Source organism: Pavona decussata, unplaced genomic scaffold, assembly GCF_977016875.1.
Source record: "Pavona decussata unplaced genomic scaffold, jaPavDecu1.1 SCAFFOLD_58, whole genome shotgun sequence".
NCBI classification, from domain to species: Eukaryota; Metazoa; Cnidaria; class Anthozoa; order Scleractinia; family Agariciidae; genus Pavona; species Pavona decussata.
In genome coordinates, this window is record NW_028145480.1 from 750,001 (window position 1) to 777,738 (window position 27,738).

The 27,738-nt window shown below is 38.9% G+C and overlaps 2 pseudogenes; one reads left to right on the forward strand and one right to left on the reverse strand.

The window, feature by feature from the left end:
• Positions 1 to 9,266: 9,266 nt before the first annotated feature.
• On the reverse strand, positions 9,267 to 11,621 carry LOC146479498 (uncharacterized; annotated as a pseudogene).
• Positions 11,622 to 14,388: 2,767 nt separating this feature from the next.
• On the forward strand, positions 14,389 to 16,872 carry LOC146479499 (uncharacterized; annotated as a pseudogene).
• The last annotated feature ends 10,866 nt before the right edge of the window (positions 16,873 to 27,738 follow it).

Sequence of the window (27,738 nt, forward strand, 5' to 3'; positions counted from 1 at the left end):
TTTCACCAATAAAATATATAATTTTTTATAATTGTGATAGGATACAAAATACAGTTACATAGTGACCAGTAGATGAAAACAATAAATTTATGACCGTTTTGAGTTTGGTAAAATGACATCAACTCAGATAATCAGAAAGACATAACTTTTAGCAATCATTTATTCTGTTGTGTTCTGTAGTAGTGTTGTATTCTTACACTACCCACCTAGACTAATGCAATTTCTTGCTTTATAGAAAGAATATCTCAAGGACAAGAGCATAGTGGAGTACCAGTGCGTGAGAATTTGATTCACTGTAAGGAAAAAAAGGAAACAGGTTTTCAAAACAACTACTTTGACATGAAATATATTGTTATGCCCTGCATGCTTCAGACAGTGTTTGTTGCATACCAGTACACTCCCACATCTCTACATCTAGCTTCGGGGAAGTGTTAAATGCAGCCTGTTTAATGACTGTGGACCATTGTTTTAAGGGTTAGAAAACAATGGCGCTACTGTTGTCACATTCTCATTTGCATGGTAAAAACAATAGTCTGCAGTCTGCATTTTACACTGACCAATCTAGCTTCACCAGCATGCGTGCATACATATATACTATATATAATCTAGGAGGCATAACATAATGGGATAATGAATTGAAGACTTCATCAATCTGGGAGGCATATATATTTTTTTAATAGCCCATTTAACAGTTGTGTGCTAAGTGACCTGGTCTAGCTAGATCTTGGATTCTAAGCGAGGCTGTGGGTGACCTTGTTTTGATACAAATCTCACTGCTTTTCATTTGTACATGTAGATCATACTGTTATGCCAACTATTTGCATTAACATATGAAAAGCAGTGAGGTCTGTATCAAAACAAGGTCAACTCCTGCCTCGCGTCCAATTCAAGACCAGGTTACTAAGCACACAACTGTAAGATGGCCTATTACAAGAAAGTATGGGAGACTATGAGTTGAGCAAGAAATGAATGTGTACAATGCACATGTTTACTTTTTAATTATATGATTTTTTTTTAAGAACAAAAGCTTTCTTAATTTACTTACAAGACTGGCCAGGTCCAGATGCATCATGGTTTGTTGCCCTGGGCCCAGTTGTTCATAGCCCGATTAAGCTAATCCTGGATTAACGTAAACTTTGATGGGAGTTTAATTGCTAATCAATAAAGACTCTTCCAAAAGATTTTTGGTCCTCAGTTTTAACTTAGACTTTTCTTTACTTTTAGCTTGAAGTTAGCCATTTAAACCATTTTTAACAAGTGAGATGAAAGCCTCAACGTTTAATCGTAGATTAGCGTTAATCGGCTTTCGAACAACCCGGCCCGGGAGTATAATTGGCGATGGAGCTTGTGGGAGGACTCAAATCCTTGACCTGAGTACTTGTAAAACGAGCGGAAGTGTCGAAGAAGCATAGCACTATGGTCTACAAAAAGGTGCCCATAATCACCAGTACCAAGGTGTATACCAAATAACTTCTTTAGCAAAAATCCCCACTCCTTACACTGCAAAAGAAGGCCAAGACATTTATAATTATAGCAAATAAATTAACCAATCAATTATTTCCCACATAATTCTCAGGAAAGCCTAACGGCAACATATTCAATTTCTTCCAATAAATTTGCTTTTCTTTCTTAGTTTCAAAAATAATTTTTTTTTTGTTTTTTATTTCAAATGTATCACTATGATCCCCAGTTCAGATCAATAATAGTTTTTTTGCCTACAACAGATATGTAACTATGTATATATTGAAATAATTAACCTCTACATCATAGATGTCAACGAGTTGTTCCTCACTTTCTTCAAACACTTTGTCTCGCATTGCAAGAGCTATTTCTCTCCAGTTAGAAAACCTACATGTAGTTGACAAAGATCGCCGAGTTAATAAAGTCTCATGGCTAAGCACTGATCAGTGAAAAGGGTAAACAATAAGGGTAAACTTCCAACTAGTAGCCTATAGGATGCAGTACTAGTGATAAAGGTTAAGCATAGATAAGCATATGAGTGTTTTTAAGCAATTGAGACAAATTAAGGTTTCAGCATTTGCCCAATTATGGTCAGCATAATTATATTTTCGGTTAAGGTTGCCAAATTAACAATGTACCCTATGTATTATTACTTTAGCAGTTTCAGTTTTGGCAGTGTTCCTAGAAATTCATCTGACTCATGAAGCCTTAAAGTCTGCATTACAAATATCCTATGGTTATAGAGATAGGGGATTTTTTTATCTCATACATTTAAAGTTTCCAGTTGACCAATTTGAGAATGGCTTTCTCAGCTTACCTTAACAAAAATCTCAATTTGAAGTTGGCAAATGCATCAGTCCGCTGTTGTTGTGGCACTGTCTTTTTCCCTCTTTTCCTATTTTTTTTTTTTTTTGGGAGATGACTACCTCTTCTTCTAGCTCCAGGAATTTTGCCTCCACCTGCTTTTGCCTGTCTTCCCAATGATCTTTGAGATTTTCTAACAATTCTTTCAGATCTGAGTGGGAATGAAGAAAATATTTTTTATCAAAACCATGGTACTTTTGAATTTTGAAAGTCCCGCCAAGGTGGAATATTATCTAATTAGTAAGAATTTTACTTGGTTACACCCCGTGATCGCCGCCTGACCCTCAAGAACAAAAAGTAATGTATATGATCGCCTTGTCGCTGACGAAAACAATGGTCCATTTATTTGAAGGGCACTGGAAACAAGTTGTCACACTCGTCATGAAGAGATTTTCTGACACTGGCACTGGAGCATTTAATATTTCTCTGATTCTGTTTCTCGAGCATTTTTATATTGGTTGCTCTTTCAAAAATTGCTTCAAGTGACAAGGGAAAGATAAAATGCTTTATCGTAATCTCTTTAAGCGTGGCGTGCCCAGTTCAAAATACCGGCAATCCAATCTGGATTTGTTGATGTTTTAAATTCTAAATACTTTCTACGGGTAATGAGCTGTTGTCAAGGAATGTGGATCTTACGAGCAGAAAAAGAGAAGCAGTAAATGAGGGTCCGAAAAAGTAGAATATTATATTGAAGCACGCACAAGGGCTCAGAATATCCTTGAACCACCCTGATAGGATTCAAATTGACAAACTTCCGTATATCTTTTTATTCAAAGTCTTTTCATTTGTGCAAAAAGGCCAACCCCCCCCCCCCCCCCCCGGAAAAAAATGAGGCTCGCTTGGTGGCTCCTCGCGTTGCCTCGCCCTCAAATAATGCGCCTCTTGCGGATATTAGACATCTGGTTTATTTATTGTGTTTCGGTCCTAATTAATTTTATGACACCATGCAAACACCTTTCTATCGCCTACCAGGGCATCAATTAACGGCGCCTGCTGAGAATTTTTTTCTTGAGCAAAGCCCATCATGCGACACAACTTTGAAAATTGACAACCTAAATAAGTTCCTCTGTGCAAACTGTAGATGACAACTGGGTGAGCCTTTGGATCCAAATATATTTGGTTATGACAGTTTCTGCAATGTTCCTTGGATGACAATAGTACTGTTGCCATAGGCTGGCCACACATCAAAGAGAAGTCATGGAATTCATGAAAGCGATCTCTTTCAGTGATTAGGAGGTCTGAATGAATGTACCGGAGGCTTTGTGTTTCGGCAGAAAATATGGCCATGTCATCTCCTGGCGTATCGTCTTCTAGCGCTTGGTGATTGTACACATATCATTTTATCACTGATGCCAAGTTCACTGTTTTGGAGAATATATCTCCGATTGTAGTAAATACATACTGCAGCCTTAACGGATGCGAATAGTTATCCAGTACATTCGACATGTTGTGCGAGTATGTGATGTGATGTCAATGTGACAAATATTGCAAGGCGCGTAAACAAGCGTGCCGCGATCACGTAGCGTGTGGTGTCATCCTCGTTCTTAGGTTGAAGGAGAAGTCTGATGCCATGGCGCACGAGATGCCATGGTTAATGGTTTTCAGGAATTACTTTTGTTTCAATAGTGGCGGCTAGATGTCTGCAAAGTGATTAATTTGTCACAAATGGATAATGAAGATACATCGTTAAATGGAAAATTTAGGGTCTTGATAAGTTTATCTGCCATTTATTTGCCTCCATTAGAAATGATGATTCTTGCAACTCAGTCAGGTTTAATGAGCCCTCGGGGGATATTTCCTTATAAGAGGCTTGTGTAGACTGTGAATACAGCCGCCTCTCATTCGCTCTTGCTACTACGTGGGAAACGAGAAGAGAGAAGTCTGCGATTCGCTGCCAGAAATTCCATACTGATGACGTAAATCTGTCCTGAATCCGGACAGGAGCGCTGATTGGTTGATCGAACAATTTTGCATAATTAGCCCTATAATTATTCAGTGTTGTGATGTGCGAAATTCACAACCAATATGGCTGCTAATCGTGAGAATTTATCTCGTCCTTCTTTGGAAATTTTTCGACTCTGCGTTCAACCTGTTTGTCCAATGTTCAATGTTTCATCGTTAAAAGAAAGCCAGTTTCAGGCTCTTTATAGTCTTAGATTTAAAGCTGTTTTTGTGGGTCCAGAGCAAAATCCAAAAATTTTGCAGGATGTCAAGCGAGGGAACTTTGCATTTTTTTTACCTGTCACAGAGGCTGCCCTTACAACAGAAAGGTCGCGAAATATGCTCGAAAGCAAAAATTCATCAGGAGAGTTTGATCAGCGTGGCTGTGGATGAAGTCCACTGTGTTACCGAATGGGACACTTCAAGCAACAACAAGAATCGTTCAGCTTTTCGTCTCTGGTATTCTCGTTTGAATGATATAAAATCACTCATTGATGTGCCATTTATCGCACTTACTGCGACTGCCACACAGAAAACGAAGGACAAAATATTTCACCTTTTGGAATTACCGAACCCAAATCAAACTTTCGATAGCCCAAATAAAAGGAATGTGAGATACGCAGTTCAAAAACTGGACAAGTCTCTGCCAATTGTGCAAAACTTCCGTTGTCTCGTCAGCAAGTTAAAATAGACCTACCTCTTTTTTATGAAATTAGAGGAGGTTCCTTGTAAATTTCTCTGAGCAATGGTTGTCGTTCTATTAAATGCCAGTTTTCCATTAGTATTTGTTTCAAGTTTGTAACTGATGGGTGTATTGCGTGGCAAAAGGCAAGATTCTCTTGTTTGTGTGAGGTTTTTGTTGAAGGGCCTGTTTTCTATTTTCAAAAATCACTTCTGAGAGAGTTCTCTGCACTAGATTTTTTGGATAGCCCCTCTCGATAAGTCGTGATTCGAAATGTTTGATTTTTTTTTTTCAAATGTTGCTTTTGTTGAGTTTGTCTGGAGAAGTCTGAGGGCCTCTCCTTAGATGAAACCTCTTTTTACTCCTGGTGGGTGACACGAGGAGAAATGCATATACTGGAATGTCTCAGTAGCTTTGTAGTGAGTGCGTACATCGAGCACTGATTCGGTAATGAATCTGTTGCCTTTATAAACCACAGTGTCCAGAAATGTAATTTCAGCCGTGAATTTGATGGTAGGGTGGTGATTGTTGGCTTGTTCAATGAACTGTTGTAACTCCTCTCTGCTGATATCCCAGAGGGAGAAGATATCCTCAATATATCGTTTCCAAACGAGCAGTTTGAATGCGCTTCGGTTAAGGATTTCTGTTTCGACTTTGCCCATAAAAAAAGGGCGAAAGCGACTGCTATTTTCGTTCCCATGGCAGTTCCGTGTGTTTGTAGGTAATTTTTACCACAGAACTGGAATGAGTTTTCTTGAAGTATAAGGCCTAGCGCTTTTACCAAGAACTGCGTGGGGATAGGAGGTTGGTCATTATAAAAAGAGTTGTATGCTCTGCATACTGTTTGGATTCCCTTCTCCTGCGGTATGTTAGTATGAAGGCTCGTTACGTCCATTGAGACAAGAATTGTGTTCTCTGGGACTCTAGTTCCCTCCATGAAATTAATGAAGTCAGTTGTATCTTTGAGATTTGACTTCTACTGTTGTGCTATCGGCTGGAGTAGTTTGTCAACAAATGCTGATAACCTTTCTGTTGGACCTGAAACTCCTGAAATTATGGCTCTACCGACTGGAGTCAGTTTGTGTATTTTTGTGAGGGTGTAGAAAACTGGAATTCGAGGCGGATTTTGTGTTTGACAAAGCCATTTTTTAGTCATTTCGTCAATATGTTGTTCTCGGTAGAGTTCTGTAATTAGTTGTTCAACTCTGACAGATGTTTCTTCAACCATGGGTTCGTCGAGAGGTCTGTAGTGCTCTATGTTGTCAAGTTGGATTTGTCCATCGGTCTTCTTGTCTGCTAAGCTCATAAAAACGGATGCAGTTCCCTTGTCAGCTTTCTTGATGTTTATTTCAGTGTTGTTTTTTAAGTCCTTGAGTGCTTTGTGTTCTGCGGGAGGTAGATTATTCTTAGGCTTTGAAATTTGTATTTCCGCTAGTTGAAATTTAACCCTTTCAAGATAACTCTTCAAAGCAACCGATGGTTGTACTGGTGGTTCCCAGTTAGACTTAACTTAGCTCTCGGCTATCTTAGTTACATTGTTTGTTGTTACATTGATGTCACTGTTCGCCGAGTGCGCTATTGCTGATCTAGATCTGTTCTTATTTCCATCAGTATTACGGTGGACCACTTTCATGTCTCTTGGAGCTTTAGGCTGTTTCTGACGCTTTATAGCGATTCTATGCTTTTGAATTTGACGTTCGTGAAAGCTAGTCAGAGCGCTTACGATGCCTTGTTCTGCTTGGTTGAGAATACGTTTAAAATCCGACTTAAAGTCAATGTCAGCTCTGATTCTGGCGCTAGCTTTATATTGCAGGGATTTGGGGCAAGATCCCTTGTCGGAATGTCTTTTGAGAGCCTTCATTGCCTCCTCGCTCTGTTCGATTAGCTTCTCTGGCGAAAGTGTTTCACTGAGACGGCGTTTACGGCCAATCTGGTATCTTTTGCAGTTCTGGTCCATTGTATGGGTCTCTTCTTCTACACGGCTCTGGTCTTTGCAGTTGTGGACCTCTTTGCGAAGTTCGTCTGCTCGGCGGTTTTGGTTTCCTTTGCGAGCTTCATCTCTTCGGCTGGTCCTGTCTGTTACGCTTTGTTTCTTGTTTTGGTCTTTTCTGGAATGACCGGCTACTGGAGGCGGTTGGCTGGGTTCAATTTCATCTGGGGACACGTATTCTAAGAGTTCGTCTTCTTCTTGTTGGTCTATATGCTCCATAGCTATATCTGTTTGCTCAGTGCTGTTTACGCCTGGTTTTTTAACCGGGGATGTTGAGAAATCCCGCGGATGTAAGAATGCTTTCTGTCATGGTCAGGTAAGACCAGGGTTTTGATCCTATCGTATGGATCTCGTCAGTTGCCGATTATCTCTTCGAAGGAGAATGATAGGAATGAGTTCCCGGTATCATTCCCTATTCGCCAGGGTAACCCTACCTGCCTTGTAAACGCCCTGCTGGGGATAACTCGCCTACCCGAGACAACTTTTTACTTGTTTCTAGACCCTTTGATCGTTAATAACAAACGGCCATCATGGCAGACTGCTTACACCGTGGTGCTGGCCGTGGGGCTCAATGGAGATAAACTTTGCCAGAAACCAAAAATATTTTGAATCAAAAGTTGGGGAGTCCTCTTGTATTTCGTTCTTCCTCACCCGAGTATGATGATGAGTCAAATCAAACATCCAGACTGGACAAAAATAATGACTCGCAGTCTGGCGAAAACTATAAAGTGATCATGATTGATTTGATCCAGGAAGGAGAAGGAAAAGACATTGAGTTTGGTGCGATGACAAGGTAAAAGAGAAAGTCAAGTTTGTGCAAGAGGGCAAATCGACCTGTGACTTTCATCTTCGTTGAATAATTATCCTTTTTACATGTCACATTCGAGCGAGTGCTTTATTGTATTCCATAGCCGTGTTTATTTAACATAGCAACTTTCTGTCGCTCTCTAGTACTGAGAAGGTAACACAACAAAAATCCATCGCATTGATAAGCAGCTGTAACTGGTAGCAACGACAGTAGAATCGAAGTAACTGCCAGAACCCTTCCCTTGTTGGCCATTTTGTTTGCTATGCATGCGGTTATTAAGTTGTCCCGCGTGGTAGGGTAACCCTACATGTAAAATCTTGCTTGTAAACCGGGGCTATCTTTGACCCGCCTGCTAGGGTAACCCTAGCACTAGGGTTACCCTCCCTGCTTGTAAACAAGGCCTTAGGATAACTCTTATCAACAAATATAAGATTACTCAACAGTTAAGTACTGGCATGAAATGTTAAACAGGGGATGGTTGGATATATGGATTAATTGATTGATTCAATTGTACAAATTCCATCAAGGAAGCATTAGAGATGTCATTACATATATTGAGGTATAATGTGTTTAATGTTTAATAATGCTTTGTCATGCTAGTATATGTGCAATAAAAAAATGAAATTTCAAAAGTTATAAAAAGCGCATGACCGGAGAATAATAAATTATTGGGGGAAACTAAATTCCCATACGAAGAATAATCTCAAAAAATGTAAACATTCTAAAAAAAAAAAGAAAAAAAATGAAACAAATATTAAATGCGGCTGAAAACTAGCTTAATGAAATTACCTACTAAAATTGATACTAAGAATTGTGAAGTAAAATTTATAAATGGCCCAATATAAAAATGTAAAAGGAAAACATGTAACAATTCTCACCTTCTCTGATTTTATTGCCATCTCCTTTGCATGGCAGTGAGGGATGTGAGAGGTCACAACATCTTTACAGAAAGACAGATAGGGTATTTCTTCTGTTAATACTCTTTCCATTAAACGAGTATAGTTTCCCCTCTGAAAAATATGGTCTGGGCCTGTAGGTATGACTTTTTAATTCTCCAGCTCCATAACAGAATCACATAATGGCTTGTCATCTGGCAAATGATTACGCTACACTTTAGCGACTTTCACATTGTTAATCCAATGATGATCTTTGTTCTGATTGTCCTCAGTCATTTCCCTGACTCTCTGAAAAATGTCTAAATTGTCAAAAGCAATTTTCCATCCAGGTCCAATCTCACTTTCAGTAACATTCCCTCTGGCGGCGGGAGACAGTGTTGAAGCCTTCACAATGAATTGCAGAAACTGTTGGACATGTATGGAACGTGGCCCCAATCACCACTTCATTGTCAGCAATAACAGGTTGATTTACTAAGGTAGAAGAAGGTGTTGCCTGGCTCAAGCTACCATGAGGATTCATAGAACCTGCTGGACAAGTATGCAATGTGCCACCAGTCACCACATTGTTACCAGCAACAACAGTTGGATTTGTGACGTTGGATGGAGGTGTCAGCTGGGTACTACTCAAGCCCTCAAGAAGAGTTGAAGAAGCTGTCTCACATGTTTGGAATGTGGGGCTACACATCTCATGGCTGCATTGGAAACCTGCATTACTGATGAGCAAAGCAAATTTAGATATTCTCCATGATCTTGGCGTAAGTGCAAAGACAGCACAGCTTTATCTTTTCTTTTCTGTCTCAGCAACTCAGCATTAAACAACTGGCCAAATTCATCAGATTTCTTATTGATACCCCAAGCCGCAAGGAGGAAAGGAAATTGCACATGAGCAATAAATCAAAATAAAATAAAATAAAAATAAATTGTTTAACAAATTTATTTCATATATTCAGCCACAGCCTTTTCTCTCTCAATGTGCATTTCAACAGTCCTTTGTTTCTGCAAATGTAGTAGTGAAATGTTAATGTTATGGTTTAACTTTGGTTTAAATTCTTTTAAACCAGTTTGGCTTGATTTCCATAGTGATAAATTCACTATCGTAATTTGAAACAAAGGGAACCGCAGATTAAACTGGTTTTGAAACTTTTCCACCTGAGGTAAATTTAAACTACAACATTGCAATAAATAATAAAATGGAAGTCTTCATCCAATAGTTAAGTACTCAGAGTATTAACTAGAGCTGCGAATATAATTATAGGGTTGTGGAGTTTAATTCATTATTTATGCTCAGACACTAATGGCACTGAACATAGAGAATTTCACTTGGATGTTTAGAACTCAATTGAATTTTTTTAATTCACATTAAATCTTAAATTTCCCTCACCTGGAAGCCTGTGTACTTTATCAGTGTTGTGACCATTCTCTGGCAGCATTGCTTAAAAACCACAGCTGCTACCACCACCACACTTGGTAACTAATTTTCTTCATCTGATTCAGATCTTTTTCTTCGAGCTGGGGTAGCTGCTGACATCAGCACAGAATGCAGTAAAGGGCAGCGATTATTCAAGTCAGTGCTGACTTTTTTAAGGATAGATGTTGCATCTTTGGAGCAGATGGTTTCCTTAGCAGTGGAGGATCTTTTTTTAGATACCATAGCACAGCACTCCCGTTTCCAAATTTCTTTCAGAAAAAGCTTACACATTTCAGCTCTTAATTCATTGACACCAAACACTGCTCTGGAAATGTCACTCCATGTACCTTGCAGCAAGGTTCTGCCAAGGGGTTCAAGCTCCGTTTTCAGCTTGTGATGCTTGACTTGTGATGGCCAGGAAACTGAAACCTTTTAGTGATAATAAAAGGACATCTATTTGTGTTATGGTACAGTATGGTATGGGTTCATCATTGTTTTAACTCTCCTTCTTATACCCGCACAATATGTCAAAGCTGATACCACATGAACATCTACAAATATAGCTCGTCCCTTCTTGCCTTTTACAGTGGGAAGCTATGAGACGGGCTATGCAGACCAGTACATAAAAAGGATTTAAAACTGAAAAAGGTGAGAAAATAAATCATGAAAATTTGCTCAAGTACTCTTGTCCATGGTCACATCTCTTGCAAAATAGGTGATTGCCATACATGTAGTTGCGAATAAGGATTGAATGACTCACTCACTAATTTGTTTTTGGTTGTCAAACTAAACTCAGGCTACATTCAAAACAGATTCAATTGTACAGCGAGCTGAAAGTTACAAAAATGGTTGTAGATATGCTTACTTGAAAATGATGAAAATCAATTACCTTAACAAAGGTTAAAGCTTGAAATAACTAGGAAATTGGCGCATGATTTATATAATCTACAGAAGAATCTCGGTTTCTTGAACTTCCTAGAGAAATGAAAAATGCTTCATGAAATCGAGAGGTTTGAGAACTACACAAACCGGGGTTCGAATTATGCAATGAAATTAAATAGGACTAATTTCATACCTTTACACCAAGTTCCTTGTTCGGCTTCACCAAACCTGACGCCTCGAGTGAAAGATTTCTGTCCAAAGAAGTACATGTGGTAGGGCAAGGTGTTGCAATGTGTGAAAGCTCGTAATTAAATTGATTTCCACCTGAGGTTGGCACAGGGCTGCTTGTGCATGTTGCAGACGGCTTCACGTGGGATGTCAAGGAACTTTCCATTCCAAATTCAAGGCTTCGCGCTGCTTGCCCAAATCTCCTGCTTTGCATTTTGTTTTCCGCTGCAGCAATATTTTGTACAAGTTTCGACCAGTCTTTTACCCGAACTACAACAGAACAGCAACCCAAAATGGCCAACAGAGCTTGTTGAAATCTACGGAACGAAGTCAAACAAATGTGCTAAATTTCGCGGGATTTTTAGCAAAAGGTCAGTGATAGCTGCCTTTACATCTGTTCTAATGTAATACCTTTCCCCCGTATCAACTCCTTTTCTATAGAGAATGCAAGTCTCATACATATTATTAGCATTACAAAGCGTTTCCATATTCATTCCTTCGCCGCCTCAGCCACCATTTTGAAACTGAATGCGAATTTATGCGGTATGGTTGATTCTCGCAATTTTAATTATGCCATATTAATGCCGGGAGATTTACGTCATCAGTATGGAATTTCTGGCGGCGAATTGCAGACGTCTCTCTTCGCGTTTGGCACGTAGTAGTGGTAACGAATGAGAGGCGCTGTATGCGCAGGCTAAAGCCTGTGGGGATGTGCCAGAATCGTACCCAGTCGCTATTTACGTGTTTTGTGAGGTGAGAAGATTGGATACGAGGATGGAGAGAGGTGTGCAGGGTGTCATGGGAAGAGCACGGATCTGTCACATGAAATCTGCCAGTCGCTGCTTTTCCTTCGCCTCTTTCCATGACACCCTGCGTGCCTCAATCCATCCTCGTATCCAATCTTCTCACCCCACAAAACACGTTAATAGGGATTGGGTACGAGTCTGGGGATGTGCCGCTGGATGATGTCGCATTTTCATGACTGGATTGATTAGAATGGAGTTGCATTTTCAATAGAGTTACTAGAATGGGGTCGCATATTTTCGGATTTTTGGGGTAAAAAATTATATTAATTAGGGATTCAAAATGGTCTCGGTTAAAAAGTTCAGAAAGTTGTTGTTTATTAAATGTAACAATCACCTCGCATTACATTCCGTTCTTTCACTTCATTTTAGGATGACTTATTTAAAGGGTTAATAAAGTAGGTGCATAAATAGAAAGTGACTCAGTTGGGATCGCAAAAATTACATTTTCCCAAAAGTGACTAAGATGGGGTCTATAACTGGCCACAGAATAGACTACACTGGGTAGGAAATAAATTCATTGAACATGACAGCGCTGCACGCCCATTTTACATTTCGTCACGTCAGAAATAGATTTTCAGCCGCAAACTAGCCTGTGGAACTACGAAAAGACCATGCTCATCAAAATAGTTGCTTTGTTCAGAAACCTTTAATCTCCTCATCTGATGCTCCAATACGAGTAAAGAGGGCTTTCCACCCAACCCCAGCTTCGTGACGTTTTGCGAGTCACGTATTTCTAGTAAATTCTGTCTTGAATGGGATAGGGAAATCAGAGAATTGTGTCTTAAACAGGGTCAGGGTTTGAACGCCCAGGCTGCACCTCCTTACCCAAGCGTCTGTTGAGTACCCCCTCAGGTTTTGGCGAACCATATGTTGTAGAAACAAAGTTTGCTTGTCAGGAACAAGGTAATGTTTTTGTCTCCAGTCAACATCTATTTCCCTTCCCATACAGAATTATTTGCCCATTTCAGGCGCCATGGAAACAATGTTGACTAGATTGTGCGTGACAGTTGTTCCTGGAAAATTGCTTCCTTGTTAGCCACCTGCGGCTGGCCACAAAACAGTTTTGTTGCTTCCCGCTAGTTTTAACACCTAGGTAACATGACAAGAACCAATGTCTCTGCAACAATGTTTCCTACTTTAGCCCCGCAGATGTTTGACCAATTTGTGTTTGACTCAAAATTTTGATTGCACTACGATACTTGGCTAGCTCTTTTAAAGCTCATCAGTAACTGGCACATGCTGTATGTACGTGTCTACAAAAAGTTGTTTCCTTGGGTGATTTAAAATCACTAAAGATACGTCGAGTTTCTGAGCCCAAAAAGGCATTATTAAGAAAAGTGACATGTCTGGTTCTAATCCCCATGTTAAGTAGGCAAAGGAAAAGTCTCCCACCCCACAAGATGTTTTTGTCAGGTTTTTCACCCTCGGGGGAAAGAGGAAAGCGTATTAACTTTGCGATTTATAAATCGCAAGCATATTAACTTTGCGATTTATAAATCGCAAGCGTAGTAACTTTGCGATTTATAAATCGCAAGTTTCCTAACTTTGCGATTTGAAAATCTCAAATGTGTGATTTATATAGTATCAGGTTGTGTTTGCGGGCTCGGCCATAGGCAGTGGCATTTCAAAACAAAGCAGCCGTGTGCCTTTGGCGGGAATCTCCGATCGAAGAAAATATGGCAGACAGCGATTCCCTGGAAAGGCGCATATCCACAGCAGTGTCCTTGGCTATTAGTGAGGCACTAGCCGCCCAAAGACAATCACAGCAAATACCGGTAAGGACATGATTCTTGTCGATCAAAACAAATCACTTCATTGGCTTTTTGTTCGTAAGGAACAGCCATGGAAGAACAGCAACTGTACTTCGCTGATTGGCGATCGCTCCCGGGCGGTGCTTTACTCCATTTCTTCAAATACTGACTGGTATGCTTTACTACTAAATCCATAGAGTGGTTCTGCTGCTGCTAACCAACTACTGGCACCCAATCCGCCTGCAGCTCTAACTCAGGTAACCATATGTACATCGATTTTATTATATTTATGCAGCCAATGTTTGCAATTCAGTGTGCAATCGATAGATGACCTTTTTATTGGATATGTTGGAAGGGACTGTACTTCGCAATCACGGACTAGGTTTGCAAAGTCAGGAATAAATTTTCATTTTAAAAAACTAATGAAATCCATAGATAAAGAAGTCAATTAATAATTGATAAAATATAAAACAACTGATGAATGCCTCCATTAAATTTTTACCACGATTCTTTCTCCGTCTAGGATGAAACTGCCGGACATTCTTTGTCAGTAGGGGGTACCGGGGAGTATTCCGAACAGTCGCCTGCAAGTTTGAGGTAAAGCTTTAGTAGTGCAACGCTAAAAATAAAATAAGGTTTAGTAACCTGTATCACGCAACATGTTTGTTTATGCTAGAGAAACTGGTGAGTTTGTTAATGTTTTCCAACCGCTTCTTGTGTGTATCAACTATTAGTAATGTAAACATTTTTGTTTTTAGTGAAGCAAGGAGATGCGGAAGACCATGTAAAACCGTCTCTAGGGACCTTCTGGCAAACCTTCTGCGTCTAAAAGTGCCTGTTTCTGAAATCGCTTATTTCTTTGATGTATCCCGACCGGCGATCTACAAAGCCATAAGGGAATTCCAAATAGATTACAGCAAATTTTCAGACTTATCTGATGATCAATTGCAATCGGGTGTGACTTCTATAAAAGAGCATCATCCGCGCGGTGGAGAAGTAATAGTTCAAGGCCATTTAAGAGCACAAGGTGTTCATGTATAGCGCGACCAATTGCGTTCTGTGATACATCAGATCAATCCGATTGGTGCAACAACAAGAAGGAGACTCCCTATTCGACGAAGGGTGTATTCTGTGCCATGCCCTAATTATATTTGGCACATAGATGGTAACCATAAACTTATTCGATGGAGGATGGTTCTCCACCATGCTGTCGACAGCTTCAGTCGTCTGGTTGTATTCGGCAAGTGTTCCACTAATTATGGAGCATCTACTGTACTGGCCCTGTACCAGGAAGCACTACTAGAGTATGGGCATCCCTTTAGAGTTAGAACCGATCACGGCGGAGAAAATGTAGATGTGTGGCACGTCATGAACACTGCCTGGGGAAAGGATGCCAGGTCAGTTATCGTTGGGAGTTCAGTGCATAACCAGCGCATCGAACGTCATAACCGAGCCGTCAAGGAACAAGAATTCATTGGTTTTAAGGAAGAATTTTACGATCTTGAGAGGCAAGGGATTTTAGATCCTTTAAACGATACAGATATGTTCTGTTTCAATATGTTTACTTACCGAGAATAAATAAAAGGCTCTCCGAATTTATTGATGCCCAAAGCAATCACCCTATCTCCACTGAAGGGAACAATTCGCCAGCCCAATTATTTTAGGTGAATCTCAACCTCACAGCATTTCAAGGTGGCACTCCTGGCACTGCTGCATGGCACGGTGTAAATGTTCAAGACTTGATGTCGAGCCAAACGCTACCACTTGTGCACGTTCCTGATACGCCAAATCCCCTTGATGACGCCTCTTTCTTGCAGCTGCAACGTGTCGTCCAACCCCTCTCGCCTGCCAGGGGTATGGACCTCTACCGCTGCACTGTTTAATTGGTTGGAAGGACAATGCAAAATAAAGTGACCGACGACCCGCAGAATAAATGTCGAACGAAGGTGAAAAGCCAGAGGAAAAAAAAATTTCAAAAGGCCTGTATGTCTGTCAGTTAAGTTTTGCATAACTGTATGGATTCTCATATATTTCTTATATTCCATGCAGTTGTAACATTTATTGGAAGTTTGCATTTATAATTAGTACATTTTTCCATGGTGTTATGAAAGGAAAGGAAGAGGTTGAAGGTCTTTAAAGTCCTGAGACATTGGACATTTTATACAGTGGATTCATTGTTCTAGGATTGCAGTGCTGTAAATACCATTGCACCATGTAACCATAACATCAACATCATATCACTAATAGATTCTACAAACAGTTCCCAAACTCGAGCATTAACCTAGACCAACATGTAACCTCCCTTAAGACTTTACTTTATCGCCTGATTTGAACGAAAGCATTTTAAATTTATATCAAAAGAAAGCTTTTTAAAATGTAGAATCTGACTGAATTGTACAACCGAGTATCATTCAATTGAATTAACAGGGTAAATAGGTTTGCCGGATTTTTTGTGAGATTCCGCCAAAAGTTTCCTTGGATAATTACCAACAAAATGGTTTCAGGGAATTTTTATATTTAAAGTATTTTTCCAGTGGTGCCTTTCAACAAAAAACACACTGTAAATTATTTCCTACTTAACATTGACAGGCATAGAAAAAAACAACCAATGAGAATATCAAAAAAAAACCTTACACCCTTTTGACGATTGACCCTTTGTGATTAACACTGTACAGTTGCTTTGCTTCAGCACTTTGATTCGATACAGTTGGATGACCCTTGTTCATGTTGGCGTTTATAGATTCTCCTTGCTTATTGACGACAACATATCAAATGACAGCAGTGTACTCATTTATAATTCTTCCCAAATCATACACTTGGTAAGCTTTAATTTGTAATGACATAATTATAGTTTGCTATTGTTTCGTTTAAAATCTAACGCGTACAATTTTTTATCTGAAGGACACCAACGAAGGTTATCAGTAACCTTAAACATGTCAAAAAAGTTATGCCTGTCCAAAACAGGGAGAGTTTAGAATCGAGTGGTCCATTTTTTCTTTGAAATCGTCATAGTTGTCATAAACGGTTGGCAACCTCACTAGTTCCACAGGTGTTGGCTGTGGGGAACAGCTTATCTATAAAATAGATAGTCGGAATGGTGTCAAATCCCAGAGTCTGAGGTACTTCCGCGCCTGTGACAAATAGCAGGACATCTCCCAGAGGATGCTTGGGCGTAATCGCCTGAAAATAAAATGGAAAGAAATAACCCTCGGCATTTTAATTGGAATGTTCTTTTCAACCTGAGGAATCTAGAGCCAAAAGAAAACCTTAAGTGTTGAATACGGCCTAGTGAAAACATCCTTGGTTTACGTTAACAAGATTTTAGAACTATTGGAGTCACAGGATTAAACTTGGGAATAGTAAAATCGTAGATTCATAAATTGCGTCCTTTATCGCGACTGTGAAACGGATAAGCTTACAATATTTCCGACTTTATATCAAACAAGAATATCCTAATCCTGTTTACTTCAATCACTAGCGCAGTTATTTGCGTTCTTTGATCAGTAGCCATTCTACCTTACTAAATTTCCTACAACCTCGTCCCAGGGCTATCCTCTTTCAAAATGCCGGCCGGCAGGTTGATAGCCCTGGCAAACAGCAGATCACGTGACCATAGATTTAGCAATTCATAATCCCCAAAACAGCCGCTCTGGAGTTTCAGACACACCCCCCCCCCCCCCCCCAATAAAACTGTGCATAATCTGATAACCTGCCTACATAACTATAACTATGCCTGCCATTTATAAATCGCAAAGTTACAACCTCTGCGATTTACTAAATAACATAAAAAGTAGAGAAAAAATCACTAAATAATATTTTTACACTTGGCACCCCATATCCTGCAACAACAGTTTGTCATACATAGTTGTATGTGTGTATGATGAGTGAAGTGCTAACCTGTTTTGTAATCTTTACATATTATATGGGCACATTTGGTGCATTTGGCAGCAGAGCCTTGAGTTCCCCTTAATATTTTTGTTTTGGGAAGCATTTTCTGTTGTGTTTTGTTTACAATGTTTATATGGAGTCAAAATTGGTATAGTCTTACAAAACTTTATTGTGAAATGCAAAATGTTTTTGATTTGACAATATCTTCGTCAACAGCAAAATGAGTGCTTACTTACATCTCAATAACTAAAACATGTTAACAAATCATATTTTTACATCAATATGAAAGTACGGGTATAGCGCCTTGATATAAGTATGGCAGCAAAAGTATTGAGTTAACGATAACTGGAACTGTACTTCTAGGCTAAAATAAATTCATAAGAAAATCTAATTATCCTACAGGTAGAATTAACAGTAATGTAGTGAAGTGTTTTGTTTTGAAACGATGGTAGTTAACATCTACTTAGAACGTGGTACTTGATCAATATGATGTAACACAATTTGTTTTGGTTTATAGTAATATTATCATTGTGAAAACACAGTTTCACTGACAGAAGGAAACGTGTAATGTGGTTTTGCAAACAATTTGCTTGAAGCATTAGTGCCCTTTACTAAGACTGTGCATTAAAGGGGTCGGTACATTTCGCTGACCCCCAGTCCATGGACTATCCCTATGGACTACCTAAATGGACTACCAAAATGGACTACCCTAAATTACCTACCTTGAAAACTAAAAAGATTACTGAAGCTTAGACTTATAACAGATGCCATATTTTTCCGTGGGATTGGTACGCTTCGATGAAGCGAGCGCAATCTGGGGAGAGTGTCTAAACTACCGAGGGGAGCCGGATTGGGCCAACTCTGCTCCCCTCCCCTCAAAAGTTTAGACACTCTCCCCAAATCGCGCTCACTCTTACAAACAACAATGGCGGCAGCTCCATCCAAGCATACCAGTCTCAAGAATCCCACAGAAAAATATATCTCTGCCATCTTTTTTGGTTTTTATTTTAATGCTGCTGGTGAGCTGATTTGCAGGCACATTCATTCGTCACGCGTGATGGCTGACACGCCAGATGAATTTATAGTCTTGTATAGACGATTCCTTGCTCAATATGGTAAGTAAAGAAGATACTACTCAAAAGTAGATCACGTGACACATGATTAGCCGCTTCCCAAAACCATTACCTTATTTACAGTCAACCCAGGTCGCGCGTGAACGATATTTTTGAAATTTGAACGGAGTTTTGAAATTTACATGTCAGTTTTGAAAATCGCCAACGAGATTTCAGAGTTCCCGTATAAATTTCCCTGGTTTATTGACAGTATAAAGCTATGAATTTTTCTTTACATTGCAAAATTGAATATTTCAAGAATAACATTTTTTTCCCAAGTATTTTGAATCTTTTTTTCAGTTAATGCGTCTTTTTCGGAACGATTTCCAGAGAAATGTCCAACATTCCATTCACACGTCGGACATTACAAAGAGAAATTCGAATGTTCATTTCATTCTTGGAAATACTGTTCACGCGTGACCTGGGTTGACTGTAATACCAAAATCTGCATTTTTCCCTACCGTATTTATGACCTGAAGAAAAACTTGATACCCTGACCCTTAAATCAATACCCTGTTTCAGAACTGCCTTATAATTAGTTCCCCAGTTCAGACCGATGTTAAACGCATTGTGAAGGGTTTTGTTGATGGTCTCATCAACAATGATGAAAAAGTAGCTTCCTCTAAAAAACATACCCAATGCAAGACTAGAGTGCAAAAAACATACCCTATTTGAAACCAAAATGGTCTAAATATATTATTGATACCTTATCTCTGACTAAAACGGCTAAAAACCAATACCCTTTTGAGCCACAAATAGCTATATAGCCAATAAAGGGAGTACTCCTCCCAGGCAAGAATAACCAAAACAGTGTCAGCTTTTAATATATTTATTGCTATTTCAATATATTGCTCTTGCTGACCTTTTTATCCTCAATATTCACATACCAATTCTCCTGACTGATCTTCATACATTTTCATATAAGTTGGGAGAATTTCATGAGCATTTTACCTCATAATGAGTTATGATGAGGTATTGATATATGTTTGAGGAAACTTTATTGTTGGTCACACAATTCGGATGCTCAAACTTGTTGCATACATTTCGACTATGAAATATAAAAAATGTGAGCATGAAGTAAGGGCCACATTTTCAACTTTGCGCCAAAGTATCCCGACAGTTAACATTTGTCATAACATTAACACAACATATTATTCATAAAACAGTTCAAGTAAAACAATAGGAGATTAAAATTCCAGCATTACTAATTAAATTAATTTATCTCTTTTCAGATAGCCACCCCGCTCTATTATGTAACTTAATTCTGTTCAATTGGTTTTAAAATCACCAGTGTTCATTTCAGTTCCATACATTTTGACAACGGAAATATGAAAAATGTAAATATAAACAAGATCATATTAAATTGTCCCATTTACTTGTCAGTGTCATTTCAACTTCAAGCGGAACGAAAAGTCTGCAAATAAAGAACGAAAAGTGAGCGATTTTTGGTAACGGCCCCATCTCTGTCAGGGCTACTGTTGAACATTATCTTGGAATTGATTTCTTTCAAAAAAGTCAGTTAAAATGTGTTCCAATTTTAAGGTTGTAAGTCAAAAAATAGGCTACATGTATATGCATACAGTGAATGTCAGGTCTGCTCTTAAATGAGATTGTATGAAAATCGCTCCTCTATTATTGTTCGTAGGTTGTGGCTGATTTGCACATTTCCAGCACTGATTTGTAATGGACCTTCAGACTGCCTCACCTTGGTGCAAACTGGGTTAAAGTGGTAATGCCGTGTGGAAGTTGTTGCCTGTTACCTTTCGGTAGTCTTTTTCCAGAAGTTGTATGCCTCAAAACAGCTAAAGCAATACTTCTTGCCCTCCTTCTCATTGTAGCCCTCAATAGTTGTGGACAGTGGCCTTCTGCATCCAGCACATTTTCTAATACCCCCGCTGATACTTTTCAGCACAAGTGGTGCATTAAGTGGTGGGTCACTGGGTTTGGCACTCTTCCTTATGACCACAGTGATGTCACCAATTGCTTTGGATGTAAATTGGTGGTCGTCCGAAGGTGAGGTGGCACTTTGACTCCAACTGATTTGGGTGCAGATGATGTACTAACCCGAGTTAAACTCCTTCCTGGGAAACTTGCAACTATCTGCTTTACCCTTCCTGTGTGGATGGCAACTACGACACAGTGACGACAGATACTGTTACAACTGAAAAAACTGCAAGAACAGGAACATTTTTCAATCTTCAAAAGCTGTACCTTGCAAGGAAGTGAGGCACCACTGTCAACTAAGAATGAGCCAGTTTGAAAGCCTTCTCGCAAGCCCTTGTTGTGGATAAGGGCTTTTGCCTTTTCTGAAAGGCTGAATATTTCCTCTCTGGAAAACTGACCCAGTTGCGCAAGGTCACCAATGCTGCTGGAACTGGCAACGGGCACTACAGTGGATGGTGTGTGGGAGGACGAACTTGATGATTGTGTAAACTTGAAGCTTCTACCCTTCTAGTAGGCGTTTGGCAAAGCTTTGCTATCTGCTTCCTTGCATTTTCCCTCTCCTCCCTCGTCATTTCACCTTATTGATGACTTGGAATGTGCTGTTTAAACTAATCAGAAACTTACCCCCTGTCTGACGGTCCAAACCAAGCTAACTCTGGTTACCATTTTATTTGATTCAACAAAATCTTACAGGGATACAACAAAACGATGTAACTCCTGGGGGACAAAGTTATTCTACTCCTTTAACATGGCGTTTACAGCTTCTGGGATATTCTGCAAGTATGGCTCCTCCCCCAGCCCTAGTTTGTGCACAACATACTTGGCTATTCTGTCGCTTAGGTCCTCCAATTTAAACCTCCGGAAGTACTCCACGAACTCTGGCTCTTTGCGCTCTGATGATCCCAACCTGTGCCAGTCATCCATTAAAACTTGCACCCTCCTATCAAATTCTTCCTTAGAATTGGACCGCAGAAGTCCAGTACCTTTGGCATAGATGTCCTCAATAATTCGTCCAATAAGAGCCTGTGACAGTCCCAAACGCCTTAACTTTTCTTTGACATTTTTTTGCTGTGTAAGTAACAGAGCAGCGGGTGTGACTGAAGGAAACCAGCAGTGATGGCATTACGCAGGGCAGACAGCTCTTAATAAACAGTGGAGGAATGACAGGTATGTAGACTCATCTTTGGTCATGCATACCATAACTGGCCCAAGAAGAGAAGGAGGATGGCTGGTACCCTTCACAGTAAGCAAGGTTTTTTGTAAGTGGTTACATGCAGATAAAATGGCCCTAATTGGAATGTTACATTCAAGCCAAGTTCCGAAACAAAGTTGCGTTTCTTATGGCAGCAGAAGCGAATGATGTCATCCATTTGCTAGTCGGTGAAGAGCATCACTGTCGGCAGATCATTACAAGTGACTTCACGAACAAATCCTCAATACTAGCCCTTCTGGAGGTCAAGTACGGCCATCAGTGGATCACTGTTACCTTTTGATGCGGCAGAGGATGTAAGTCCCAGCTGATGTTTTATGTTTTTCACCTGTCGTACATTTCTTGGCAAAGAACTCGCACTCTCAGCACCACAAACCCCGCCACTGTCCTTTATTGTCTTGAAAAGTGCTCGTTTTGGATTGTCTTATTCTCTGAGAGGTTTTGTGAAAGACCCTGCTTTGTGCTTTCTTTTGTATTCACATATGGTGGTACCGAGGACCCTGGCTTGCAATTGCCGTGTGAAGCAACTTTGAACTTTCTTGGCTTCCCTTCCCAGTAATAATGAACAAGCACTAAAGAAATCCATTTTCTCAACTGACTTTCCATATTCAATTGTTACAATTGTCTTGTGAAATTGAGGGCAGGATTTGGAAGTGTATGGGCGCCTTCTTACTGATATGTCAGCTTCTGTTGAAACCTTGCACAATGAAGAAACTTGACCATTTGAGTTCTTTGTAACAGAATACAACTTCTCTCTATTTCCTTTCATGCTCCATTGTCATCTCAAAATATATCTTTCCTATGGCCCAAGGAATTAAGGTCAATGATAAATGTCCCATTCTCTTGAATGGAGTAAGGCATTCGTGAGTAAATCAACTCGGGGTTATCCATCCCACAGTTCATCAGAAGTGGTATGATAAATGGATTTTCAAGGTTTTCCAACATTACCATCTCACACCCATCATGACCTTCAAAGAGCCTTACATTTCGTCCTCCATACTTTCGTGGTGAGGTGGAAACGTCCAATTTTTCATCATTTGAATCACTTGACTATAGATATGAATGGAAAATACATTCAATATGGCACAAGAACATAATAATGATTGGATAACAACTGAATAACAAACTAACCACTGAAAGTAAATATATCAAACACATACTATCAACTATTATTAACAACTACTACAACAACTTCTAACAACTACTACTAACTATTAACATACTACTATTAACATGTGAGTGCCTTTCAAAAATGTACCATATTCCCCAAATAATGTGCCAAATTTAGACCCTTGAATTATGAAATATATTTAAATTCAGCTGTTGTCATCGACGAGATGTGTGTATCAAAGTAGAGTCTATTTAAAAAACTATCACTTACAGCCCCATTCAAGTCATTTATGACAAACTTTACACCAAATGAAAACAAAATAACCTGGACAAAAATCTTTCTTTAATGAGACCTTTTACCCCATCATTCACCTGGTCTCTGGGGAACTTAACTTAATATTATGTCTCCTTGTCATTCAATCACAGCTACATCAATAATGTTAAGGGAAAATGATTACAGGGTTTTAAAGGCTTAACCAATGAAAAACTTTAGATGGCTTCAACATCAAAATTTTTTGCCATGAAAATGTCAAAAAAGGCAAACAGTTATCTCCTTTAACATTTTAGGCAGATAACGTCAAACCTAATTGGTGAAAGTTTCTGATTTTGACATATTTTGGTCCAATAAGTACAGTTCATTGAGCATTGGTCCAATGAGCATAGTTTCGCAATTTCCCAAAAAATAATATGAACATAGGATTCAGAGTTATGCCATTTTATGAATTTAAGATGGCTCTGAACCCTATGTACAGATTAAAAGATTCAACAAAGTTGCTGATTAAAAACACATATATCAAAAACAAAAACTTTCATGGTAAAGTTTTTAAGTTAACCTCAAATGGTCCAAACTAGGGTATTTTGACCACGTCTTTGGGTTCCATGTCAACAAATTTGGACATCATTTGGATGCCACTCTGTTTATTGGTAAAGGATTTATTAACTCGAGATTTTTGACAAGTATTACGTAAATAAACTTTGCTTTCAGCTACAGGAAAATGTAACAGAAGTGATCAAATAGCGCACGTGGTTAGCATTATTACAGACATAAATGGAGTAAGATTGGCTTTTGAGACCACCCCCACCCCCTTGAAATTGCCAGTGACCAATGGATATTACCTCTTTGCATGATTTTGTCGACTTTTTGATATTTTATAAAGACCACACCCTTCTCAAGATCTTAATGCCCCTTTTAAATGGTCACTTAATGAGTCAGCTACCTCACCTTCTTTGATCTCTCTCATCTAACAACACACTGAGCTGGTAAACAACATCATTATCTTTACTCCTATCATCATCTACAAAAAATTTCACAACTACAATTAGAATAAATGTCTCCTTTTTTCTGTATCACAATACATCACAATAAGTGGGTAGCATATAAAATGATTTTCTCGTGTGTTTTAGTTGGTGCATGATAATTATTTACAATAAGACCAACTCATTTCAACATGGTAAAGGTGGACAAAAAAGCCACTACATTATATTTTGAAGAAAAGAATCGTTTATGATATCGCATCTAATATCCCACAAATTCTGAGGTTATTTTTAAACAGTTTATGCATTAGTGAAAAGTCTTAGAACGTTGGTGTTCACTCAAGGCGAGATAAGATTCTTGATCACCGGACCTGAGAAGACCTAAGAACATTAACCTTAAATGGAATCTTTCACTTACCATCTTGAGCATCAAGAAATCCAGGCAAGGAATTGTCTAAAAAAAATAGTGAAGAAAATATCAAGGAAAGATTTGGTCTCCAACTTTCAAGTGCACGGATTCCAAAACTTTCTCATAAGACAAAGATGCACACGATTATAAATTTTCACTCACCATCCAGCGTGTCAGCCATCACACGCGACGAATGAATGCGCCTGCAGAACAGCTGACCAGCAGCATTTAAAAAGAAAAGATGGCGGAGATCGATCAAAACAACCAAGCTTTAGTAATCTTTTTATTTTTTAGGTAGGTAATTTAGGGTAGTCCATTTTGGTAGTCCAGTTAGCGGTCCATTTTAAGGTAGTCCATTTCGGGAGTCCATTGGGGTAGTCCATGGACTTGGGGTCAGCGAAATGTACCAACCCACGAACAACAAGCCAAAAGCTAATATGGCCAAAAATGCTACATGTATTAAAAAAAATGAGTTCAATCATTTTGATTTTGTAAGATGATACCTGTATGACACAAGGAAATTCCTGTCCATAAGTGCCATTGCCTCCAACAATCTCGCTTCCAATTAATCAAGATTGTCCAGGGTCTGCTCTTCCTTCAAAACGTTATTCAGTGAATCCAGAAACCCGAAAAGAGAAGTTTATTGGGGTTGTGGTAACGAAACAGCAATGCAGAATTTGAGGATGTTGGCCTTGACAAACTAAAGCAAAACCCCATTATTAAAAACAAGTTTTTGACCATAGACAATCACATTAATATTTTTCTTAGGAAGTACTACACCTAAAGTCAGTACAGTAGGATGTACAGTAATTTGTGCAACATTTTAGAATGGATGTAGCCTACAACTCTAGCCACCAAAGAACTCTAAGAGAGCGTAAATGTTATGGTTGTATTACTATATGTATAACCCTGTCAAACAAGTAATATAAATCAGTGCACATCATTTCAAAGTTATCATAAACAGGAGGGCCACTCTTTACTAATGGCTGGTACAACATAATAAAATATTAATAATTACTTATTCAACAATAGTAACAGAGTCTGTAGGTTGAGCAAAATTATATGAAATAGAGCCATTACTTGGATCCAGTCATGGGATTTCATCCTCTGGTTAGTCAACACTTTTGAGGGCGGTAACCCAAAACCAAGTGGTACTGTTACTGAACAGGCTCTGGTGTTTGCTTCGCAAACTTCAGCAGAGTTTAATGCAAATGTCACTTTTGCATTTTCCACTGGGTTGGTCTTTTTACCTACTCCTGCAAGAGATATTAAAAACATTTAACTATTATGGTTTTCATATATTCATACTCAAAAAGAAAATCTGTTAGCAAGCTAAACTGGCTATTATTTCAGAAAATGTTTGATTTTAAGGCTTACACTATGCATTCACATGGTCATGTATTCAAAGAAACCATATCACATCATATTGAAAACAAAAACACGAATACGGAGAAAATTTTTCCAACTTCATCCGGGAGACAAAATAGACTAAAATAATACTAAAAATAATACTGAAATGATAAAAAAACTTCCTTTTTTCATGCACAAATTTATAATAATTATTGTGAAAAACAGCGTGCCTCGACTGACAATTGGACAACCGGTCAGTGTAAAATGCAGACTGCAGACTGGGGATAAAATGCAGACTCGGGGTAAAATGCAGACTGAACACTGCAGACCAGGGGTAAAATGCAGACTAAATTAAATTAAATTTTGTTCGGTTGGGCAAGTTGCATCCCGGAAAGTAATCATTCATTTTAAACATTTTAAGCCAATTTACCTGCAGATTCCACAGATTCACTGGACAAGGAAGAGCCGGCCACATCGGTGGAACAAACAAAAGAAGCCTCTGACAAAAGACAGGGTCCAGAAGAGTTCAATTCGATCGTAGTCCACTGAGTTAATATTGCGTTACGATTGCGTCACACAAAATATATACCGTGGGCCAAATTACTGTGGGCCTGGAAGTTGCGCCCGGGAGCCGGTGATTGCGGTTTGTGAAGTAAAAAAACAACATGGTGAAGGAACGTGGGAGCCGATCGAAAGGATATTTATGACAGTTTTATGGCAAAAAGGAAAGGAAAAACCGGTAAAATTGGATTCAGGAGTTCATTGTGCAAAGCCATGATTGAATTGAACATGAGTACATGATGGAATTGAACTTGTCTGGACCCTGTGCCGAAAAGGGAAATACTTTGATCATGTTGATGTTTATGCGGTTAACAACAGTGAGTATACATTCTCATATGAAATCAATTATAGAAAGCACAGGTTTACAGGTTCTTCTAAGTTTAATCAGTTTAAAAGAAAATCAGTAATAACATCAATGTTCATAGCTGAACTAAGAATTTCAATGAATGTGTTGACACTTTCATATAAATAAGAGTAACGGTCATATAAATCTGCAAGTCAACGTCACTCATCTTAAGAGCTTTGACATGTTCTCGCCACAATTTGCAGTGATTTTAGTTTGGTTTAACAGTAACAGTAACATCAACAAAAATATAACTAATTACTAGTTCATCCAATCGGTAGTAATGATAAGTAAGAACTTCATCGCGTCTTCACCAACCTAAACTTGTGAAAGCACAGCCTTATGGTGATTTTAATTAGATTTAACAATAACAACAAAATTATATTTTATCTTGCATAAGAGCTTTTTCAACCCGCCACCACCACCACCACCACCATTTTCATGTAAACTGTAAACGTATTCAAGTGAAATAGTATTCTTACGGTTGTTTAGTTTGATTTAACAGTAACAGCAACAATTTTATAACTCTTAACTGAAAGGGCAAAGAATACGACATCCATGATTCGCAAGTCAGTGGAAAATATCAATGCAAACTACACTACATACTAGCTTTGTAGAAGTTTGAAAATATCTAAAAAAAAAACTAATATGTATCAGTTCTTAAGAAAAGCTGCATGAACAGCATTTCTTACATATTAAATGTTAACTCCAAATTCTTGTTTCAATTTGTTCAAATGGATCTGCTTAAGATGACGCTTGTCATCTTCGGTGATAACAAGGCTATGAGCACCAATTCTTTCAGATGTGTCACTCTGAACGCAAGCCCTTTTTAAGTGAAAA